The sequence below is a fragment of the Cervus canadensis genome, chromosome 9, assembly GCF_019320065.1.
Source record: "Cervus canadensis isolate Bull #8, Minnesota chromosome 9, ASM1932006v1, whole genome shotgun sequence".
In the NCBI taxonomy this organism is placed as follows: Eukaryota; Metazoa; Chordata; class Mammalia; order Artiodactyla; family Cervidae; genus Cervus; species Cervus canadensis.
In genome coordinates, this window is record NC_057394.1 from 49,245,381 (window position 1) to 49,270,733 (window position 25,353).

The window sequence follows — 25,353 nt, forward strand, 5'->3', positions numbered from 1 at the left end:
TCAATATTTAGGAAAATATCAAAAAGGAAAAGGAGAAGACACAAAAGGAGATAGAGAAGTGGGAGGAAGAAATAAGAAGAACAACCATGAGGAAATATAATCTCCCAAGTTTATAACAAAGAAAAATTAATTAAGCCATGCCCATGGATTTAAAGCAGAACATGTCACTATCTTTGTTGTTGCTGTCCAGTTATGAAGTGATGTCTGACTCTTTGTGACCCATGAACTCCAGCATGCTAAGCTCCTCAGTCCTCCAGTATCTCCTGGAGTTTGCTGAAATTCATGTCCACTGAGTTGGTGATGCTATCTAACAATTTCATCCTCTGCCACCCTTTCTGCTTTTTGGCTTCAATCTTTTCAAGCATCAGGATCTTTTCCAATATTAGGTTCTTCACAACAGGTGGCCCAAGTATTGGAGCTTCAGCTTCAGCATCAGTCTTACCAATGAATATTCAGGATTGATTTTGTTTAGGATTGGCTGGCTTGATCTGTTTGCAGTCCAAGTAATTCAGAAGCATCAATTCTTCAGCGCTCAGCCTTCTTTATGGTCCAAATCTCACATCCATACATGACTACTGGAAAAAACATAGCTTTGACTAGACGGACCTTTGTTGGCAAAGTAATGTCTCTGCTTTTTAACATGCTGTCTAAGTTTGTAATAGCTTTTCTTTCAAGAGCAAGTGTCTTCTAATGACATGACTGCAGTCATTATTTGCAGTGATTTTGGAGCCCAAGAAAATAAAATCATCACTGCTTCCACTTTTTCCCCTTCTGTTTGCTATGAAGTGGTGAGATTTCATGCCATAATCTTAGTTTTTTGAATGTTGAGTTTAAGGCCAGCTTTTTCACCCTCCTGTTTCCCCCTCATCAAGCGACTCTCTAGTTCCTCTTCATTTCTCCCATTAGAGTGTTATCATCTGCATATATGAGGTTGTTGATATTTCTCCTGACAGTCTTGACTCCAGCTTTTGATTCACCAGCAAGGCATCTTGCACAACGTATGCTACATATAAGTTTTAAATAAGCAGAATGACAATATATAGCCTTGTTGTACACTTTTCTCAATTTTGAATCAGTCAGTTGTTCCATGTCTGGCTCTAACTGTTGCTTCTTATACCACATATTGGTTTCTCAGGAGACAGGTAAGGTGGTTTGGTAATCCAGTCACTTGGAGAACTTTCCACAGTTTGTTGTGATCCAAACAAAGGCTTCGGTATAGTCAATGAAGCAGAAGTACACGTTTTTGTGGAATCTCCTTGCTTTTCCCATGATCCGGTGAATGTCAGCAATTAGATCTCAGGTTTCTGTCTTTTCTAAACCCAGATTTTACATCTGGAAGTTTTTGGTTCACGTACTGCTAAAGTCTAACTTGAAGAATTTTGAACATTACCTTGCTTGCATGTGAAATGAGTTCAAGTGTATGGTAGTTTGAACAGTATTTGTCATTCCTGGCTTTGGGGTTGGAATGAAAATTGACCTTTTCCAGTCCTGTGGCCACCACTGAGTTTTCCAAATTTGCTGACATATTGAGTGCAGTAAATTAACAGTATCAGCTTTTAGTATTTTAAACAGCTTAGCTGAATCCCATCCCCTCTACCTGCTTTGTTCATAGTAATGCTTCCTAAGGCCCAACTTGAGTTCACACTCCAAGATGTCTTGTTCTAGGTGAGTGACCACATCATCATGATTATTTGGGTAATTAAGACCTTTTTTTTGTACAGTTCTTTGTATTCTTGGCACCTCTTCTTAATCACCTTTGTTTCTGTTAAATCACTATTATTTCTGTCCTTTAACATGTCCATCCTTGCATGAAGTGTTCCTTTGATATTTCCTATTTTCTTGAAGATATCTCTATTCCTCTCATTCTCTTAAATTCCTCTTTTTCTTTGCATTGTTCATTTAAGAAACACTTTTTATCTTTCCTTGTTAGTCTCTGGACCTCTACTTTCAATTGGATATATCTTTCCCTTTCTTCCTTGCCTTTTGCTTCTCTTTCCTCGCTATTTGTAAAGCCACCTCAGATGATCCATTTGTTTCTTGCATTTCCTTTTCTTTGGGATGGTTTTGATCAATGCCTCCTATACAATATTAAAAACCTCTGTCTATAGTTCTTTGGGCACTCTATCTACCCTGAGACAGGTCTAATCCTTAGAATCTATTGGTTAGCTCCACCCTATAATCGTAAGTGATTTGATTTATGTCATACATGAATGGCCTGGTAGTTTTCCCTACTTTCCCCAATTTAAGACTGAATTTTGCCACAAGAGGTTCATTATCTGACTCATAGTCAGTTTAAGGTATTGTCTTTGCTGACTATATAGAGCTTCTCTATCTTTGGCTGCAAAGAATATGATCAATCTGACTCTGGTATTGACCATTTGGTGATGTCCATGTGTAAAGTTATCTCTTGTGTTGTTGGAAGAGGGTGTTTGCTATGACTCTTGACAAAACTCTGTTAGCCTTTGCCCTGCTTCATTTTGTACTCCCAGGCCAAACTTGCCTGGCAAACTTCTGGGTATCTCTTGACTTCTTACTTTGCATTCCAATCTCCTGAGGTGAAAAGAACATCTTTTTTTGTTGCTAGTTCTAGAAGGTGTTGTTGGTCTTCATAAAATGGGTCAACTTCAGCTTCCTGGGCATCAGAAGTGGGACACAGGCTTTGATTATGTGATGTTGAATGGTTTACCTTGGAAATGAAGTGAAATATTTTTGCTGTTTTTGAGATTGAACCCAGGTATCACATTTTGAAGTTTCTTGTTGACTATGAGGGATACTCCATTTCTTCTAATGTATTCTTGCCCACAGTAGTAAATATAATGGTCATCTGAATTAAATTTGCCTGGTCTCATATATTTTAGTTCACTGATTCCTAAGATGGCAGTATTAAATCTTGCCATCTCCTGCTTGGCCATGTCTAATTTACTTTGATTCATGGACCTAACATTCCAAGTTCCTATGCAATATTGTTCTTTACAGCATCAGACTTTACTTTCACTACCAGGCACATCCACAACTGAGCATAGTTTCAGTATTGACCCAGCCTCTTCATCTTTTTTTCTGGAGCTATTAATTACTGCCCTCAACTCTTCCCCAGTAGCATGTTGGACATCTTCTGAACTGAGGAGGCTTATTTTCCACATTTTGTCATAACTCTCCACTATGACTTATTCATCTGGGGTGGCCCTGTATGAAATGTATCATAGATTCATTGAGTTATGCAATCCTCTTGGTGCAACAAAGTTGTGAACTATGATCTGGAATCACCATGTAATGTCAACAAATATAGTTCTTTCTTTGTCATAACCCCTCTGGGCACCAAGGAATTGTTCTCATTTGAAGGCAAAGGGATTCGGGATAGGGTTTTTCATAAGTTGGCTGAGTATATAATTCATTGTTCAAACTGCATGCCATTTGAGAGTGCAATATAACCAATAAACAGGAAGAAACTGAGACTGTAAATATAATGAGGACATATCCAAGTTATGAGCATCCCTCAACATTGAAAATGAAGACTTCGCTATAAGCGGGGTAGTTTGGGTTCAGGTGATCTAGGACATTGGTTCAGTGTTACTATGTATTTCATGGATATTATATAGAGGTAGAAAGGGAGAGGAGATTCCAAGAAAAGCATCTAACATGGCTCCTTATTACAGGTTAACTGTGATCAGAGATGACTTGTGTATCTTTACTTCCCTCCCACAAGTTTATACTGGCAAATCAAAGATGCTGTGAGATAACTTTGTTGGATTTAACATGAACTTCAAGTGCCTAGTTTGGAGGAACAAAACTGGACATTGTTTCTCTTTTTTCTATTCCTATTATACAGAATGTGTTTTATCTCTAGGTCATAAGCTTGTCTATAAGTAAATTGTCTAGGAAAGCATGTCTAGGAAAATTGTCTCAAAAAGGACTTTTAGAGAAAATAAAATTTCAAGAAAACATCTTGCTTTGTTAATGTATAAGAAAAAGTATTTTAAAATTGCAAAAGTGAACTCTTTTACTAAAAGTGCCTCAACTAATGTGAAGAATATTTAATAAACTATTTCTATGGAAAGCCTGTTAAAAATCAAAGCATTCTAACATTTCCACCATGATGTCAGGAATTTTGCTTGATTTCATCATAATTTGACAACACTTCTTTAGGGATTTAAGGCAAACTTAATGTCAACATAAAAATATCCATTCCATTCATACTGCTATTATGAATGGAAGGTCCTAGGCCTATCTCATTTTTATTATTTTTATCCGTAAAATATTCTTTGACTCTTATTACCAAAATTATAATTGCACCTCTTCTTTTTATGCTAAATAATAACATGGTACACTATAACATACCCATTTTATGCTAAACAATTCTACTTACAGCTTAAAGATTTTAAAATCCTGATTCTTTTGATCCTTGCCTCCACTGAAAGAAGTCATGTTCAGTTCTGCTTCCACTAAGATAAGTTTGTTCACTTTCCCAAGTTTTATATATAGGTGGTTCAGCATTCACCTAACTAAAGATTAAAGATGTAAACTGTTTACCTCCACACCTGTGTAAATAGCTCCCTTATTTGAGTTCATGGTATTTGGCTCAAGTACCCACTGATTTTTTCATTGCTAAATCTACTGACTTTCATCAGCACTCACCAGAATTAACTGAAAACTTTGGCACCCAGATCATTATTAAATTAAATAATGATGCTTTAATGCTTTAATTAAATGCTTTAATTAACTGATTAATGCTTTAATTAAATAATGATGCTTTAATCATTTAATGCTTTATTATTTAAATTAAATAATAATGCTTTAATTAAAGTTATATCATTATATGTGTTGATGTCATTGGTTATATGATTGACCATAAAACACCAGAATCTCAGAATTTCTAATTATCTCAACCTCATAAGTCTTTCTCTGTATAGTTTTCTATAACCAAGTCACCATCTTGGATTTTGTCACTATCTGTATCTGCTCTGTGTTAATAAAAATTTGATTTACCCCTAACATTTTTCTTTTTGGGGGTAGCAAATATAAATGTTATTATTTTTCCCATTACATTTGTAATAATTGGAAGGTGATTTTTTTCTTCCTAATTATAGACTACCATTCTTTACCTCTTTATCTAACGCTCTACCATCTTTACCTAACTTCTGCTACATCTGTCTGACACTCATGTTACTAAAGTCCTTTCATTTATCAAATTATCCATTTACCACATTATTCTATTATCAAATCCCATAGGCCCCATATAACTTTTTTTTAACTCAGGAGGGAACTTGTGCTGGGTCTGCTTGCCTCCTGTGAACACAATTCTACATCTTTTCTTCTATATTATTTTTTATAAAGTCCTAATAAAGTATGAGGTCCCAGAGTTATATATATATATATATATATATAGTACTTTCATAAACCCTGGACCGTATTAGATGATTTGTTATAAAAGAAAATCAATTTTACTCCCAAAATTAAAGTAACTTGTTTTATTCTTCTTTACTCCTAACCAAGAAACCATGAAAAATATAAGCTTTTTTACCTTTGTAATGGTTGTTCACAATTGGATGCTTTCATCTATACTTTATTACTTGAATTTAAATTTTGATTTGGGATGTGTGTGTAAGGGTTTATGTAAGCATGTACCTCTGTGTGTGTCTGTATGTGCAACCACAGTGTGAAAACATTAACAGATTAAAATAAATAAAACTACTATAATTTAATATTATGGTCCTAAGTGGGCTTTATCCCAGGAATGCAAGGATTCTTTAATATCCGCAAATCAATCAATGTAATACACCACATTGACAAACTGAAAGATAAAAACCATATGATTATCTCAATAGATGCAGAAAAAGCCTTTGACAAAATTCAACATATATTTATGATAAAAACTCTCCAGAGAGCAGGAATAGAAGGAACATACCTCAATATAATAAAAGCTATATGTGACAAACCCACAGCAAGCATCACCCTCAATGGTGAAAAATTGAAAGCATTTCCCCTAAAATCAGGAACAAGACAAGGGTGCCCACTCTCACTACTACTATTCAACATAGTTTTGGAAGTTTTGGCCACAGCAATCAGAGCAGAAAAATAAATAAAAGGTATCCAGATAGGAGAAGAAAAAGTAAAACTTTCACTGTTTGCAGATGACATGATCCTCTACATAGAAAACCCTAAAGACTCTACCAGAAAATTACTAGAGCTAATCAATGAATAGAGTAAAGTTGCAGGATATAAAATTAACACACAGAAATCCCTTGCATTCCTATACACTAACAATGAAAAAACAGAAAGAGAAATTAAGGAAACAATACCATTCACCACTGCAACAAAAAGAATAAAATACTTAGGAGTATATCTACCTAAAGAAACAAAAGATCTATACATAGAAAACTATAAAACACTGTTGAAAGAAATCAAAGAGGACACAAACAGATGGAGAAACATACCGTGTTCATGGATTGGAAGAATCAATACTGTGAAAATGAGTATACTACTCAAAGCAATCTATAGATTCGATGCAATCCCTATCAAGCTACCAATGGTATTCTTCACAGAACTGTAACAAAGAATTTCACAATTTGTATGGAAATACAAAAAGCCTCAAACAGCCAAAGCAATCTTGAGAAAGAAGAATGGAACTGGAGGAATCAACCTGTCTGACTTCAGACTCTACTACAAAGCCACAGTCATCAAGACAGTATGGTATTGGCACAAAGACAGAAATATAGATCAATAGAACAAAATGGAAAGCCCAGAGATAAATTGACATGCCTATGGACACCTTATCTTCCACAAAGGAGGTAAGAATATACAATGGAAAAAAGACAACCTCTTTATTTTTTTTTTCCATTTATTTTTATTAGTTGGAGGCTAATCACTTTACAATATTGAAGTGGGTTTTGTCATACATTGACATGAATCAGCCATGGAGTTACATGTATTCCCCATCCCGATCCCCCCTCCCACCTCCCTCTCCACCCAATTCCTCTGGGTCTTCCCAGTGCACCAGGCCCGAGCACGTACCTGCATGGTGATCTGTTTCACCCTTGATAATATACATGTTTCAATGCTATTCTCTCAGATCATCCCACCCTCACCTTCTCCCACAGAGTCCAAAAGTCTGTTCTATACATCTGTGTCTTTTTCTGTTTTGCATATAGAGTTATCATTACCATCTTTCTAAATTCCATATATATGTGTTAGTATGCTGTAATATTCTTCATCTTTCTGGCTTACTTCATCTGTATAATGGGCTCCAGTTTCATCCATCTCATTAGGACTGGTTCAAATGAATTCTTTTTAATGGCTGAGTAATATTCCATTGTGTATATGTACCACAGCTTCCTTATCCATTCATCTGTATATGGGCATCTAGGTTGCTTCCATGTCCTGGCTATTATAAACAGTGCTGTGATGAACACTAGGTGCACATGTCTCTTTCAGATCTGGTTTCCTCGGTGTGTATGCCCAGGAATGAGATTGCTGGGTCATATGGCAGTTCTATTTCTAGCTTTTTAAGAAATCTCCACACTGTTTTCCATAGTGTCTGTACTAGTTTGCATTCCCACCGACAGTGTAAGAGGGTTCCCTTTCCTCCACACCCTCTCCAGCATTTATTGCTTGCAGACTTTTGGATAGCAGCCATCCTGACTGGTGTGTAATGGTACCGGTCATTGTGGTTTTGATTTGCCATTTCTCTGATAATGAGTGATGTTGAGCATCTTTTTTCATGTGTTTGTTAGCCATCTGTATGTCTTCTTTGGAGAAATGTCTGTTTAGTTCTTTGGCCCATTTTTTGATTGGGTCATTTATTTTTCTGGAATTGAGCTGCAGGAGTTGCTTGTATATTTTTGAGATTAATCCTTTGTCTGTTGCTTCATTTGCTATTATTTTCTCCCAATCTGAGGGCTGTCTTTTCACCTTGCTTATAGTTTCCTTTGTTGTGCAAAAGCTTTTAAGTTTCATTAGGTCCCATTTGTTTATTTTTGCTTTTATTTCTAATATTCCGGGAGGTGGGTCATAGAAGATCCTGCTGTGATTCATGTCAGAGAGTGTTTTGCCTATGTTCTCCTCTAGGAGTTTTATAGTTTCTGTTCTTACATTTAGATCTTTAATCCATTTTGAGTTTATTTTTGTGTATGGTATTAGAAAGTGTTCTAGTTTCATTCTTTTACATGTGGTTGACCAGTTTTCCCAGCAACACTTGTTAAAGAGGTTGTCTTTTTTCCACTGTATATCCTAAACAAATGGGACCTAATGAAACTTAAAAGCTTTTGCACAACAAAGGAAACTATATGCAAGGTGAAAAGACAGCCCTCAGATTGGGAGAAAATGATAGCAAATGAAGCAACAGACAAAGGATTAATCTCAAAAATAGACAAGAAACTCCTGAAGCTCAATTCCAGAAAAATAAATGGCCCAATCAAAAAATGGGCCAAAGCTAAACAGACATTTCTCCAAAGACGACATACAGATGGCTAACAAACACATGAAAAGATGCTCAACATCACTCATTATCAGAGAAATGCAAATCAAAACCACAATGAGGTACCATTACACACCAGTCAGGATGGCTGCTATCCAAAAGTCTACAAGCAATAAATGCTGGAGAGGGTGTGGAGGAAAGGGAACCCTCTTACACTGTCGGTGGGAATGCAAACTAGTACAGACACTATGGAAAACAGTGTGGAGATTTCTTAAAAAACTGGAAATAGAACTGCCGCATGACCCAGCAATCTCATTCCTGGGCATACACACCGAGGAAACCAGAACTGAAAGAGACACGTGTACCCCAGTGTTCATCACAGCACTGTTTATAATAGCCAGGACATGGAAGCAACCTAGATGCCTATCAGCAGATGAATGGATAAGGAAGCTGTGGTACATATACACAATGGAATATTACTCAGCCATTAAAAAGAATATGTTTGATTCAGTTCTAATGAGATGGATGAAACTGGAGCCCATTATACAAAGTGAAGCAAGCCAGAAAGATAAACACCAATCCAGTATACTCACGCATATATATGGAATTTAGAAAGATGGTAGTGATAAACCTATATGCAAGACAGAAAAAGAGACACAGGTGTATAGAACAGACTTTTGGACTCTAAGGGATAAGGCGAGGGTGGGATGATCTGAGAGAACAGCATTGAAGCATGTATATATCAAGTGTGAAACAGATCACCAGTCCAGGTTGGATGCATGAGACAAGTGCTCAGGTTGGTGCACTGGGATGACCCAGAGGGATGGGATGGAGAGGGAGGTGGGAGGGGATTTCAGGATGGGGAACACATGTAAATCCATGGCTGATTCATGTCAATGTATGGCAAAAACCACTACAATATTGTAAAGTAGTTAGCCTCCAACTAATAAAAATAAATGAAAAAATAATAATAATATTATGGTCCTTTAAAAAAAACATATCTATAAGTTGCTATAGTAATATTATAGCAGGAGGAATAGTCCTGATTGTTACACTGGGGGAAATCTCAGAATAGGTACAATTTTAACCAGAACTTGAATGATGATAAAATAACTAATATCTATGTGAGAGAAAACTATAAACAAAATCAGGGAATGAGAGGACACCTGGCAGCCTCTTGTTATCCAATGAGTCTTTATTTTTATATATTTATTTTAAAATTAATTTATTTTCTGTAATTGGAAGATAATACTTTACAACATTGTGATGGTTTTTGCCATACATCAACATAAATTTGCCATAGGTATACATGTGTCCCCCCAATCTTGAACCTCCTTCCCACCTCTCTCCCTACCCTTTTCCTCTAAGTTGTCCCGAGCACCAACTTTGGATGCTTCATGCATCAAACTCACACTGGTCATATATTTTACATATGGTATTGTATATGTTTCAATGCTATTCTCTCACCTTGAATCTTCACTCTTGTCATTCAGAATTCTCTCACTTTTCACTTTCACACTAACCCCTGTAGGCTTGAGTAAGAAAGCATTGAGGATATTTGCAGATAATTAAATGAAGGCAGTTGGCAGCTAAAGATGAATTTCCAAATAACTGTTGGAGTTAAATTGGACAAAGACTTAAATGTGCCTTTAGATTTCATTCTAGAAGAAGTATAATTATGTCTTTTAGGAGGAAACACTAACATCTGGCATGTGGCATGTGGCATGTTGTATGCCAGATGCTTTCTGACCAATAACCAGAGAAATTTTCACCTTCTTGATCTGTGTACTATATTTATAATAATGAAATCTAACATAGCATTAGTTGTCCAGGTTGGCATGTTACATACTTGTCTGACACAGAACACACAGGAAATAAGATTTCTGATATTTCTTATCTTAAAGTCTTATCATTTTTATCACTATATATTTGCATAGTTTTTATTTATTGATATGGAAATTTAATTTACTTCTTTATATTTCATCTTTTGGTTTCCATTTTAACCAAGACAAAATAACTCAGATTAATAACTTTATTCAATATTTTCATGCTGCTACTGCTGCTAAGTCGATTCAGCCATGTCTGACTCTGTGCAACCCCATAGATGGCAGCCCACCATGCTCCCCCGTCCCTGGGATTCTCAAGGCAAGAACACTGGAGTGGGTTGCCATTTCCTTCTCTAGTGTTTGAAAGTGAAAAATGAAAGTGAAGTTGCTCAGTCGTGTCCGACTCGTAGCCACCCGATGGACTGCAGCCTACCAGGCTCCTCCGTCCATGGAATTTTCCAGGCAAGAGTACTGGAGAGGGGTGCCATTGCCTTCTCCGCAATATTTTCATAAATATCTACTAATACTGAAGGAGAGTCATAAACACTGATCTTTCGGAATTCTAGCTTTTTACCCTACCAATTTGTGATATTTGTCTCTTCCTATGAGACTGGCAGTAGACATTCCTCATCACTATAAGCTACACTTTCTAAACTCTTCTGCATATTTTTAATTCTAGAAAAATTAATTGATGGTGAACGTTAGGATCCAGCTCAAAACCTTCCAACTGATTTTTAAGGTTGTAATGCCTTACAGTAGTTTTAAGGACAATGTGGCCTTGAACTATTTTCTATATACCCTCAGAGCTGCCTGTGTAATACTTTTGCTTCAAATCTCTCTCCTTTCCAATCATTGAATAGAAACATTTTCCTGTTGTTTCTTTTTTTCACCCTTGTTCTGCTGTTCATTTATAGTCATTGTCATTCTCTTCATATTTCAGTTATTATTTATAATCCATGGGATCCATAATCCTCATGAAATTTCTACTTATCTACCCAAATGAGAAGTAATTTCACTCACTTTTGAAATATATACCTAATGGTGGTGGTTGTCTTAGTGACTTAGTCACTAAGTCGTGTCCCACTCTTGCGACCCCACAGACTGTAGCCCTCCAGGTTCCTCTGCCCATGGGATTTTCCAGGCAAGAATACTGGAGTGGATTGCCATTTCCTTCTCCATATATACCTATTACATCTATGAAATTATAAATAGAATGAATATTATATATATATAATTCTATACAAAGATTTTTCAATTTTAGGCAGGTTTGATTACATATAAATAATATAAAACAAAAATTTTCAAATCTATTGAATTAATACATTTTAAACCTCTTGAAAATCCAATTATTTCCATGATCATCATGTGGTAATTATCACTCTTTAATAAGAGGGAAAAAATCTCTAATGTCATAATTAGAAAGCCTGACCAGGACTGTGTTATGTTTAATAACATAATCAATGATGTGATCACATCATAGAAAACATCATATTTACAATTTTTGAGAAAATATTAAATATAATAGACAATGCTTTCAGTGAAAGTAAGAGTCTACAAAGGTAAAATAAAGTGAGATAATGAGAGTATTAAAAAACTACATAGTAGAATCTCTTTTTCCAGTCTTATTACACTTACCAAACATCCTATTATTTTTCCCATCTAACTTGCTCTCTCTTCACTGCTTTTGTACTTGCTTCCTTGCTTGAAATTCTATACTTTGAATCTCTACATGATTCTGTCATTCTCTTGAAGTCATTGACTACATACTTCCTTATCATACTTCCTAAATACCACCTCTATCATTCTTCACTCATGTCTCTCATTTGTTTGTCCTATAGTACTTTTCACTATCTAACACAGTACATTAGCAAACACCCTCTTCCAACAACACAAGAGAAAACTCTACACATGAATATCACCAGACAGTCAACACCAAAATCAGATTGATTATATTCTTTGCAGCCAAAGATGGAGAAGCTCTATACAGTCAGCAAAAAAAAAGACTGGGAACTGACTGTGGCTCAGATCATGAACTCCTTATTGCCAAATTCAGACTTAAATTGAAGAAAGTAGGGAAAACCACTAGACCATTCAGGTAGACCTAAATCAAATCCCTTATGATTACACAGTGAAAGCGACAAATAGATTCAAGGGATTAGATCTGATAGACAAGAGTGCCTGAAGAACTATGGACAGAGGTTAGTGACATTGTAAAAGGGTCAGTGATCAAGACCATCTCCAAGAAAAAGAAATGCAAAAAGGCAAAATGGTTGTCTGATGAGGCCTTACAAATAATTGAGAAAAGAAGAGAAGCTAAAGGCAAAGGAGAAATGGAAAGATATACCCATTTGAATACAGAGTTCAAAAGATAGCAAGGAGAGAGAAGAAAGCCTTCATGAGTGATCAATGCAAAGAAATAGAGAAAAATAATACAATGGGAAAGACTAGAGATCTCCAAGAAAATTAGAGATACCAGGGGAATATTTCATGCAAAGATGAACACAATAAAGGAAAGAAATGGTATGGACCTAATAGAAGCAGAAGATATTAAGAAGATGTGGAAAGAATACTAGAAGAACTATACAAAAAGGATCTTCATGACCCAGATAACCATGATGGTGTGATCACTCATCTAGAGGCAAACATCCTGGAATGCAAAGTCAAATGGGCCTTAGAAAGCATCACTATGAACAAAGCTGGTGGAAGTGATGCTATTTCAAACCCTAAAAGATGATGTTGTGAAAGTGTTGCACTCAATATGCCAGCAAATTTGGAAAGCTCAGCAGTGGCCACAGCACTGGAAAAGGTCAGTTTTCATTCCAGTTCCAAAGAAAGGCAATGCCAGAGAATATTCAACTACTGCACACTTGCATTCATCTCACATGCTAGCAAAGTAATTCTCAAAATTCTCCAAACCAGGCTTCAACAGTACGTGAACCGTGAACTTCCAGATGATCAAGCTGGATTTAGAAAAGACAGAGGAGCCAGACATCAGATTGCCAACATCCGTTGGATCATGGAGAAGCAAAAGAGTTCCAGAAAAACTTCTATGTCTGCTTTTTTGACTACAGTAAAGCCTTTGACTGTGTGGATCACAACAAACTCTGAAAAATTCTTCAAGAGATGGGAATACCAGACCACCTTACCTGCCTCTGGAGAAATTTGTATGCAGGTCAAGAAGCAACAGAACTAGACATGGAACAAAAGACTGTTTCCAAATCAGGAAAGGAGTATGTCAAGGCTGTATATTGTCACCTGGCTTATTTAGCTTATATGCAGAGTATTTCACGTGAAATCCTGGGCTGGATGAAGAACAAGCTGGAATCAATATTACTGGGAGAAATAAATAATAACCTCAGATACGCAGGTAATACCACCCTTATGGCAGAAAATGAAGAAGAACTAAAGAGCCTCTTGATCAAAGTGAAAGAGGAGAGTGAAAAAGTTGGCTTAAAGCTCAATATTCAGAAAAGGAAGATCATGGCATACGGTCCCACCACTTCACGGCAAATAGATGGGGAAACTTCCCCAATAGAAACAGTGACATACTTTATTTTCTTGGGCTCCAAAATCACTGCAGATGATGACTGCAGCCATGAAACTAAAAGACACCTTAGAAGAAAAGCTATGACCAACCTAGACAGCATATTAAAAAGCAGAGACATTACTTTGCCAACAAAGGTTCATTTGGTCAAAGCTATGGTTTTTCCAGTAGTTGTGTACAGATGTGAGAGTTGGGCTATAAAGAAAGCTGAGTGCAAAAGAATTGATGCTTTTGAACTGTGGTGTTGGAGAAGACTCTTGAGAGCCCTTTGGACTGCAAGGAGATCCAACTAGCCCATCCTAAAGGAGATCAGTCCTGAGTGTTCATTGGAAGAACTGATGTGGAAGCTGAAACTCCAATACTTCGGCCACCTGATGCGAAGAACTGACTCCTTGGAAAAGACCTTGATGCTGGGAAAGATTGAAGGTGGGAGGAGAAGGGGACGACAGTGGATGAGATGGTTGGATGGCACCACCGACTCGATGGACATGAGTTTGAGCAAGCTCCAGGAGTTGGTGATTGACAGGGAGGCCTGACATGCTGCAGTCCATGGGGTCGCAAAGAGTCGGACACTACTGAACGACCGAACTGAACTGAAGCTTTGGGAGTTGGTAACGGGCAGGGAAGCCATGGAGTCACAAAGAGTTGGACATGACTGAGCGACTGAACTGAACTGAACTGATTATCTTTACTGGAGAAAGAATCTGCTGTGAACAATATGATAGATATCTTCAAATAAAGATTCAGATTTGTTATTCAGTCAATAAGTCGTGTGTGACTATTTGTGACTTCATAGACGGCAGCAGACCAGGCTTCCCTGCCTTTCACTATCTCTCATAATTTGCTGAAATTCATGTCCATTAAGTCAGTAATGCTATCTAGTCATCTCATTCTCTGCTAACCTCTTCTCTTTTCTCCTTCAATCTTCCCCAGCATCAAGGCTTTTCCAATGAGTTGACTCTTCATATTGGGTAGCCAAAATATTGGAATTTTCAGTGTCAGCAACAGTCCTTCCAATGAATATTCAGAGATAATTTCCTTTAGGGACAACTAGTTTGATCTTCTTGCAGTCCAGGGAATTACAAAGTCTTCTCCAGCACCACTTTTGAAAGCTTCAATTCTTAAGCACTCAATGTTCTTTATGGTCCAACCCTCACATCCATATTGACTACTGCTAAAACCATAGATTTGACTACAGACTTTTTTCCCCAAACTAATGTCTCTGCTTTTTTAATATGCTGTCTAGGTTTGTCATAGCTTACGTTTCAAGGAGCAAGTGTCTCTTAATTTCATGGCTTCAGTCACCATCTGCAATGATTTTGGAGCCCAAGAAAAAATCTGTCACTACTTCCACTTTTCCCCGATCTATTTGTCATGACATGATGAGGCTGACTGCCATGATCTTAGTTTTTTGAGTGCTGAGTTTCAGGCTAGCCTTTTTACTCTCCTCTTTCATCCTCATCAAGAGGCTCTTTAGTTCCTCTTCACTTTCAGGCATTAGAGTGGTATCATCTGCACAACTAAGGTTGTTGATATTTCTCCCAGCAACCGTGATTCCAATTTGTGATTCATCTAGCCTGGCATTTTGTATGATGTACTATGCATGTGAGTTAAATAAACAGGGTGACAATATACAGCCTTGTCATACTCCTTTCCTGATTTTGAACCAGTCAGTTGTTCCATGTCCAGTTCTAACTGTTGCTTCTTGACTCACATACAGGTTTCTCAGGAGACAGATATTCCCATCTCTTTAAGAATTTTCCACAGTTTGTGGTGATCCACACAGTCAAAGGCTTTAGCATAATCAATGAAGCAGAAGCAGATAATTTCCTGGAATTCCCTTTCTTTCTCTATGATCCAACAAATGTTGACAATTTGATCTCTGATTCCTCTTTTAGAAATGTAGATTGTACATGTAGAAGTTCTCAGTTCATGTACTGGTGAAACCTATCTTGAAGATATTTAGGCATAAGCTTAGTAGCATGTGAAATGAGTACAATTTTATGGTAGTCTGAACATTCTTTGGCATTTCCGGCTTTGGGATTGAAATGAAAACTGACTTTTTCTTGCTGATGTATTGAGTAAAGTACACTAACAGTGTCATCTTTTAGGATTTTAATAGCTCAGCTTGAAATCCATTACCTCCTCTAGCTTTGTTCACAGTAATGCTTCCTATGGCCCACTTAACTTCATAATCCAAAATGTCTTGCTCTAGGTGAGTGACCACATCATGGTTATCTGGGTCATGAAGCCCTTTTTCTGCATAGTTCTGCTTATTTTTGCCACCTCTTCTTAATCTCTTCTGCTTCTGTTTGATCTTTACCATTTCTGTCCTTTATCATCCCTATCTTTGCATGAAATGTTCTTTTGATCTCTCTAATTTTCTTAAAGAGATCTTTAGTCTTTCCCATTCTATTGTTTGCTTCTACTTCTTTGCATTGTTTACTTAATAAAACTTTCTTATCTCTCCTTGCTACTCTCTGGAACTCTGCATTCAGCTGGATATATCTTTCCCTTTCTTCCTTGCCTTTTACTTCTTTTCTTCCCTCATCTATTTGTAAAGCCTCCTTATATAACCACTTAGACTTCTTGCATTTGTTTTTCTTTGAGATGGTTTTGGTTACTGCCTTCAGCATGATGTTACAAATCTCTGTCCATAATTCTTCAGGCACTCTATTTACAATATCTAATCCCTTGAATCTATTCATCACCTCCACTGTATAATCATAAGAGGTTTGATTTAGGTCATACCTGAATAGCCTAGTGACTTTTCCTACTTTCTTCAGTTTAAGACTGAATTTTGTAAAAAGGTGCTGACGATCTGAGCTATAGTCAGCTCCAGGTCTTCTTTTTCTGACTGTATAGCTGTTCTCCATCTTTGGCTGCAAAGAACAAGACCAATCTGATTTTGGTATTGACCATTTGTTGATGCCCATGTGTACAGTCTTCTGTTGTCTTGTTGGAAAAGGGTATTTGCTATGAATAGAGTGTTCTCTTGATAAAACTCTCTTAGTCTTTATTCTACTTCATTTTGCACTCCAAAGCTACATTTGCCTATTATTGTAGGCATCTCTGGACCCATACTTTTGCAGTCCAATCCCTTATGTCCAAAAACATCTTTTCCGGCATTAGTTCCAGAAAATCTTGTAGGTTTTCATAGAATAGATAAACTTCAGCTCCTTCAGCATCTGTGGTTGGGGCATGGACTAGGATTTCTGTGATGTTGAATGGTTTGCCTTGGTAATAAACTGAGATCATTCTGTCATTTCTGAGACTGTACACAAGTATCACATTTCAAACTTTTTTATTAACTATGAGGGCTACTCCATTTCTTCTAAAGGATTCTTGCCCACAGTAGTGGATATATGTATATATCTGGTTACCTGAAGATGTTGATGTTAACTACAAGATATGGATAAAGATGGATAAAATATTCTATGTATTTCCAAAGGTTGAAAGTATGAACAAATAAAAGTAAAATGAATAAATTTATTTTTGCTCAGAATAATAAAGAATGTTTTAACATTCAGAGCTGACCAAAAATGAAAGGGTTTTCTCGAGTTAGGGAGTGGTATATTAACTGTTATCTGCACCATCTCTTCTCAGGGGTGTTATAAAAGTGGTTAAACATGAAATAGAGATTATACTTGAAGACCCAAAACCTTCAATCTGGATTCCCTGTAAGTTCTATGAAAAATAAATTTTAAAATATTGAAGATATAAATCTGCACATGTAATATTTTTAGACTTAAACTCAAGAAAAAGGTTGAATTCTAAGTTTTTGTGATTTGAACTTGCAGAATATCAGCAAATTTATAATTTTATTATTATTATTGAGATCAATTACAGCATATTAAGCAGAATGACTCAGACATTTTGTAATCATCCTTCCCAATCTGTAAATTTATATTATATAGCAATGACAGTTTATCCATTATTTCAGTTAAATTTATTTTATCTGTGTTCTTATGACTACTTTATAATAGATTGCCTTTCTTAACACTTTTTTTAAAGTTTATCAAGTAAATTTACTTTAGAAATAAGCAAAAACATTTAAATTAATTTTTTGTTAGGATATCCAAGTTATTTTAGAACATTATTCTCAAAGATTTGGATGATTTTTTATCAAAGTACAAACATTAATATACTTGATGTTTTTAAGCATTATTGTCAAGCTTTTGCAATAAAACTTTCAAAAATAGTCTGTTCTTCATGTTGTTTTCAGTTATGCTATTGACTGCATGAGTAGCTGAATCAATGGTGCATAAATTCATCAAGTCAAGAAAGTCATAAATTCATCAAGTCAAAAAAAAAACTCATTCATCAAAATCAATTGAAACCTGCTGGCTCTATGAATGTTACTCTTATGAGAAGAAAACACATATTGGGTTAAGCTGACTTTCTGTAACATCTAGAAGAAAATTTAAGCAATTTTTCACTCACTTAATCCTGTGGTATTTTTTTAGTCACAGTTTCACATAATTTTTGTTTCATTTTTATGTAAATTTATTTTAAAACATAAGCTCACATTTTGGATGCTTATATTCGGATGCATGGAGTAGTCAGAACTACTCTTCAGAGATGGTTTAGTTTGGAAAAAAGAAAAAAAAAGTTTGATCAAGCAGCATCATTACTTCCTTGAAAAAATTCACATTTTCAGTGAAACTTTTATAAAACTGCCCAAAGTACTTTGGGGGCATGCTGTTGAAAAAGCAGAACACCCCCTAAGTTTGCTGTCTAAACCTTGCATCAGGATTGTAGATAAGATTTTAGAAGGCAATGCTTCTTTGTGTTGCTATGCTTAGAGTCACTCAAGCTATTCATTTGGTTTCTGAACTGGTCTAGAGATATAAGAACATTTTTATTCTTGCCTTGGCAAGGTGCTCTGGAAAACTAGCTTAAGCACAGCCTTCTTTTAGAACTTTCCCTCATGGACTCTCTATAGTGAACTAATTACTTTAATGACAGTTCAAGGTTCTAAAAATAATTCTTCCAAAATATGACACAAGACCCGCCAGTTGTTGTAAAGGCTAGACATGTAAGAACTGGTATGGCATTACTTCTACGGTACTCTGATAGCTGGGAGTACTGCCCAGCTCATTCTGAATGGCAGGAGAAGTAGAACCGAGCTTTCAAAGAGATGAGTATCAAGAATATTTGGTTATCTTTATTCCGATAGTGAACTGAGTTTTAATCCCTTGTTCAAATGTTCTTAAGTTCCCTTTTATATTTAATCAGGAAATTAAGAAATACCTCTTTTTCTCTTTGCATGACTTTTAAAAATTCATACATACATATATATATATATATATATATATATATATATGTATATATAGTCTCCGCAAATGTCAAAAGGAGATTTCATTTCAAATCCAATAGCTTGCAAACTCAGCAATTTTAGAAGAAAGTCAAGTTTGTCTAGAGCCTGCTTATGTTTCTAAATGACATATTGCATTGTTTCTGGATTAGCTGAGACCTAGGTTCACTATTTCAATTTAACTTAGCCACCCAGCTTTCACAGTAAATTCTTGAGAATCCATAGAGTTTTATGATTCCTTTTGAATTCCTCACCAGGTTTCTTTGTAAAATATGACAAAACTTGTCAAACTTGTGAACCGAAAAGAATTGGCTGACTCTCAGCAGTTTTATGTTTAACTTGGAAGCTCACTTGGGCTTGGCTGAACATGAAATGTCAAGCTTAATGCGCTTGACTTAAAATGGTAAAGTTAAAGCAAACAAATCAATGCAAATGCAAGTAAGTTGGACACTGTGTGTTACTATTAAAGTCAATAACAGTTAAAATCAAGACCATCAGGAAATGAGGAACCAGCTCTAGAAAAATTTGTAAAATCAGTGAAGTTTGTCCTCAAACCGTTTCTGAATGCTCTAAGTCTTGTTCTACTCTGATGCTGATTTGTTAAACAGTCATGCTTTCTCTCCTGTGGCTCTACAAGTCTCTTCACACCAACAACCTTTCCCTCAAATCTCTTCTGCTCTGTGAATATTCTGTATTTCTTTTCTATGCTGAAACTCACTTGAGTGTTGTTCCCCTCCCCCAACTTAATTAATTGATTTACTTTTGGTTGCACTGAGTTTTCATTGCTGCTCATGGGCCTTCTCTAGTTGTGGAGAGTGGGGGTTACTCTTGGTTGCTTTGCTCAGACTTCTCATTGCAGTGACTTCTCCTGTTGCAGAGCACAGGCTCTAGACACATGTGCCTCAATAGTTGCGGCTTGTTGGTTCTAGGGCATACAGGCTTCATTAGCTGCAGCACAGGGTCTTCTTAGTTGTGCCTCATGGGCCCTAGAGCATAGGTTAAGAAGTCATGCATGGATTTAGTTGCTCTGCAGCATATGGAATCTTCCCAGACCAGGAATTGAATCTGTGTCCCCTACATTGGCGGGATTCCTATCCACTGCACCACCAGGGAAGCCCTACTTGAGTTTTTATTATACCTATATATCTTTTACACATAAATATGCAAATACCATTAATTACATATATAATACTAACATATGTGATACATCATATATAGTATATAATAATAATATATAACAACATAGTACATGTTAATAACATGTAACATACATTCTATATGTTATATAGCATATTTAATATATTTAATATGCATTGAGTGAGGTATGCTACTCTGATATACTGTCTGATATGCTAAGATTTTAATTTATGAAAAAGGAAAATAAACATACTTACTGAAAGCAAAAATAACAGATTTTATACCAAGATATAAGATGAAAACAATAATGTGGTTGTTCATGGGCCTCATAGTCAATTCCAAGAAAGAAACCATTCTACATTTTTAGATAAGTATATATTATAAATTAATAATAAGAAACATTTTACATCTGTCTTGTTAAGGGAGAATGAAAGTGCCTTAAGCATGAAAAATAGGGAATTGCATTTGGTTACAATTTCCATTTGAGTAGGTCCAAGGTAAACCTGTCACAAATTTGCACCTTTTGTATCATATGGCACATAAATGAATAGCTGAAGAAATTGAAGATAAAAAAAAAAGACTAACCAGCAAGTTTTCCAAAATAGGGAATTTTCAAGTAGGAAAAAAGCATGGACTTTTGCCAATGCTGTATGTTTGTTTGTTTGTTTAACACACTTTGTTCTCTTGTCTTCATAACCTCTCAACTTTGTTACCTCTGGAATTTCATCTTTGACCTAATTTATCTTTCTCAATGCAATTTTTTTTTTATTTTTTCTTTACAGCTATGCTAAAAAGTAGTGTGTGGACAGATATAATCACAATATTATACTTGCCTCTAACTCAACCCAGAAAATAAAAACTGAGAGAAAATGTTTTTTTTTTTTTCATGATTTGAAAAATATTTAATGAAATAGTTACTCTCGATAAATGATTAAAAAAAAAAAATCCCTGGTCTGATCAAATTTTCCTGTTTTATGAAGTCTCAGTAAGTAAAGCATAGAGTTTAGATTCATGCACAATATATCTTTGAACAAAATTATTTTATTTCTCTAACTCCTAGAAACAAATTATAAATCAGGAAATGTTACATCTGTCAAAGAATAGCACAGCTTTCAATTGTTTAATCTAGATTAGAGAGGACCAGGCTGAGGATTAATATAAAATATAATTCAATCTTTCAAAAATACTACTAAAGTTACTCTTAATGTTTACTTAACTCAATGTAGAGTTAATACTACATCAGGAGAAAGAAAGTAAAATATGACATTTCAAAACCACAGTGAAACATTTAGATAGGTCATATTGTTATTGTCATACTGCAGATTCTCTTAGAATGATCATTCTAATTTTCTGAAAACAAAAACAAACAGAAAAACAGAAACATAAGCATAATGGCACAGATTACACAATAATGGAAAATTGATATTTTAGGTACACCCTGGTGTGACAGTGAGAATGATGTATTCTAAAACCAAAGATAGATACAACCCTGCTTCTTATGTTATCCCTTCAAATACCCTATTTTTCTGCTTCCCATTTAGCCCACTCTGTTTCCATACATCATGAAGCTAAGTCAAATTCTTCTTATCATTGTAGATACAATATCTTTATTAGACAGAAGTATAAAAACATAAAATTAACTATAGCTTGGTACAAGAAATCATTGTTTGCTTTTTTATTTCATTGAGTTGTTATATCTTGATCCATCTTTCCTTATACCACAAAAATTAACAGAACTGCTTTTCAGCCCATATATCACTCACATTAGTGTTTTTTTTAATATCTTCTCTATTTATAGAAGTTCTGCTGAAAGACATAAAGATTTGTCAGGAAGCATTTAACAAGAGGCTTCCTGTGTGCTGTTTTGGATCTGTCAGGAACCCTCTGGCCCTTTTATTCAGGAATTAAGAGGAGAGGCACGCCTTTCCCAGGGCTGAGTAATCCAGGCATTTCTCATTACAGTGATTAAGTACCCTCTTCCTTCTTATGAAAAGGTGATTGTCTGCAACTCTCTTTTTGATAGGGATCGTCTTATGTTTTGTAAGTCTGGAATTTTAATCTTTATCTTTGCTGAGAATAACCACCTTGTAAGACAGTATATATGCCCACGCCATGTTGATTAAAACACCTTTGCTCCATCAGAGCTTTGGTCCCCATGTCTTTCATTCTTTCTTTCTATTCTTTCTTTCTTTCTCTATCTATTTCTGGCTAATTCCTTGGAGCGCGGAGGCCCGCTGAGCTCACTTTCTTGCCCAGGCTTCTAAGACCCTCACGAGAAGGCACACTGTGGCTTCACCCACTGGAGAGGGCGCCTGGTGCCTACGTGCAGCAGCGCGAACCCTAAGAACAGGACCCTATTGGCTTTCCGCGTAAGCCAAGGGATTTCAGCCTCTTTCTCTCTCTGACTTTCTTACCGTCAACTCCGGACCACCAGGTTCTGGTCCATTAAAGGACCAACAAAGATTGAATTGCAAACACTTGTCATTGAAAGCCTTAAATATATAATATAATGTGACTGATAATTAAGGCATTAACTATTCATATGGAAGCCATATATAAAAGGTTGAGTAAGGGTGTAATACAATTGCAGACCTTAACTCTCAATCAAGATGGACCCAGCACACCATCAAATGTTAAAACACAAAAAAATTGCTTTATTTCATAAAATTTTTGTGTATGTTTGGGTGTGCACATATTTATTGATGGAGAAAACATCATCTTACAAATTTCTTCCTATTCTCTAAATAATTATTATCCTAAATACTATTTTCCTCCTAGTGATGTGCATACAATATTTACTAACTTTAACCTATTGTTGACTATATGCTTATATAAGATTATGTATAATACCTCTTCCACATCTTAGTAAATGTATAGTTATAGTATGTAATGTATACTATAGCACACATAACTATAGTAAAGTATAGTTAACCACTAGGTAACAACTGAGATGAATATATTAATATATATTATGCACACTTTGGCTTATCTTTATTGCACTCTGCACATGAAAATTGAAAATAATTACTTTAGCAAATGACCATTGATATATTGAAGGATTTATAAGTAAATTTGGTTTAATCCTAGGGGAGGGGCCCAGGAGGTAGTTTTCAAAGGATGGGAGAGCAGTAAGAAACAGGATGATTCTAGGTACCATTCTTGTTGCTGTTCTTGTTTAGCTGCTAAGTCACATCTGACTCTTTGTGACCCCATGGACTACAGCACCCCAGGCTTTCTGACACTTGACTATCTCCCAAAGTTTGCTCACACTCATGTCCATTGAGTCAGTGATGCTATCTAATCATCTCAACCTCTGTTGCCCCCTTCTCCTCCTGCCCTCAATATTTCCCAGCATCGGAGATTTTTTCCAATGAGTCAGCTCGTCACATCAGGTGGCCAAAATATTGGAACTTCAGCATTTGTCATTGTAATGAAAATTCAGGGTTGAATTTCCTTTAGGATTGACTGGTTTGATCTCCTTGCAGTCCCAGGGATTCTCAAGAGTCTTCTCCAGAACCACAATTCAAAAGCATCAATTCTTCAGCACGCGGTCTTCTCTCTGGTCCAACTCTGACATCTGTACATGACTGCTGGAAAAACCATAAGTTTGACTATACATACCTTTGTTGGCAAAGTGATGTCTCTGTTTTTAATGTGCTGTCTGGGATTTTAATAGTTTTCCTTCCAAGGTGAAGTGTCTTTTAATTTCATGGCTGTAGTCATCATCCACAGTGATTTTGGAGACTAAGATAATAAAATCTGTCACTGTATCCACTTTCCACCCTTCTATTTGCCATAAAGTGATGGAACCAGATGCCATGATCTCAGTTTTTTTTTTTAACATTGAGTTTTAAGCAAGCTTTTTTACTCTCCTCTTTGACTCGCATATAGAGGCTCTTAGTTCCTCTTCACTTTCTGCCATTAGAGTGTTATCATCTGCATATCTGAGGTTGCTGATATTTCTCCCAACAATCTTGATTCCAGTTTGTGACTCATCTGGCCTGGCATTTCACATTATATACTCTGCATGAAAGTTAAATAAGCAGGAAGACAATATACAGCTTTGACATACTTCTTTCCCAAATTTGAATCAGTCATTTGTTCTGTGTTTGGATCTGTTGATTCTTGACTTGTGTACAAGTCTCTTAGGAGACAGGTAAGGAGGTCTGATAGTCACATGTCTAAGAATTTTCCACAGTTCGTTATGATCCACACAGTCAAAAGCTTTAGCATAGACAATAAAGCAGAAGTAGATGTTTTTCTGGAGTTCCCTTCCTTTCTCCCTGATCCAACAAATGTTGGCAATTTGATCTCTGGCTCCTCCACCTTTTTGAAGCTCAGCTTGTATACCTGGATGTTCTTAGTTCACGTACTGCTGAAACCTAGCTTGAATGATTTTGGACCTTACCTTGCTAGCATGTGAAATGAGCACAATTTCAGGGAAGCTTGAACATTATTTGGCATTCCTTGCTTTGGGATTGGAATGGAAATTGACACTTTCCTGTCCTTTGGCCAATGCTAAGTTTTCTAAATTTCCTAAGTTTTAACAGCATCGTATTTTAGAATTTTAATTAGCTCACCTGGAATTCCATCACCTCCACTAGCTTGTTTGAGGTAATGCTTCCTAATGCTCACTTGACTTTTTTTTTTTTTTTTTAAGATAAAAAAAATTTTAATAATTTACCATCCAAAACTACACAAGAAAAAGTAAGCAGGTGCAGTTATCTTACAGAATACACATGCAGTAAGGTAAGCGACATTTTGACCTAGGAGTTGTCATAATAGCATCTTCCACAGCAAAGATACCATAAAACAAGTACCTTGTGCACATAGTAGTTTAGCTTTAAGTGGTATGCATGGTATTTTATTTTATTTTTTTTTTCACTTCTTTTTTTTTATTATTATTTTTTTTTCCAGTGGGTTTTGTCATACATTGATATGAATCAGCCATGGAGTTACATGTATTCCCAATCCCGATCCCCCCTCCCACCTCCCTCTCCACCCGATTCCTCTGGGTCTTCCCAGTGCACCAGGCCGGAGCACTTGTCTCCTGCATCCCACCTGGGCTGGTGATCTGTTTCACCATAGATAGTATACATGCTGTTCTTTGAAATATCCC

General features: G+C 36.1%; 1 long non-coding RNA gene across 1 annotated transcript; it reads left to right on the plus strand.

Annotated features, from left to right (window-relative positions):
• The first annotated feature begins 380 nt into the window (after nt 1–380).
• Nucleotides 381–23,765, plus strand: LOC122447553. The gene is made up of 3 exons (XR_006271275.1): nt 381–466; nt 1,340–1,345; nt 23,694–23,765. It is a non-coding gene; the product is annotated as an uncharacterized LOC122447553 (long non-coding RNA).
• The last annotated feature ends 1,588 nt before the right edge of the window (nt 23,766–25,353 follow it).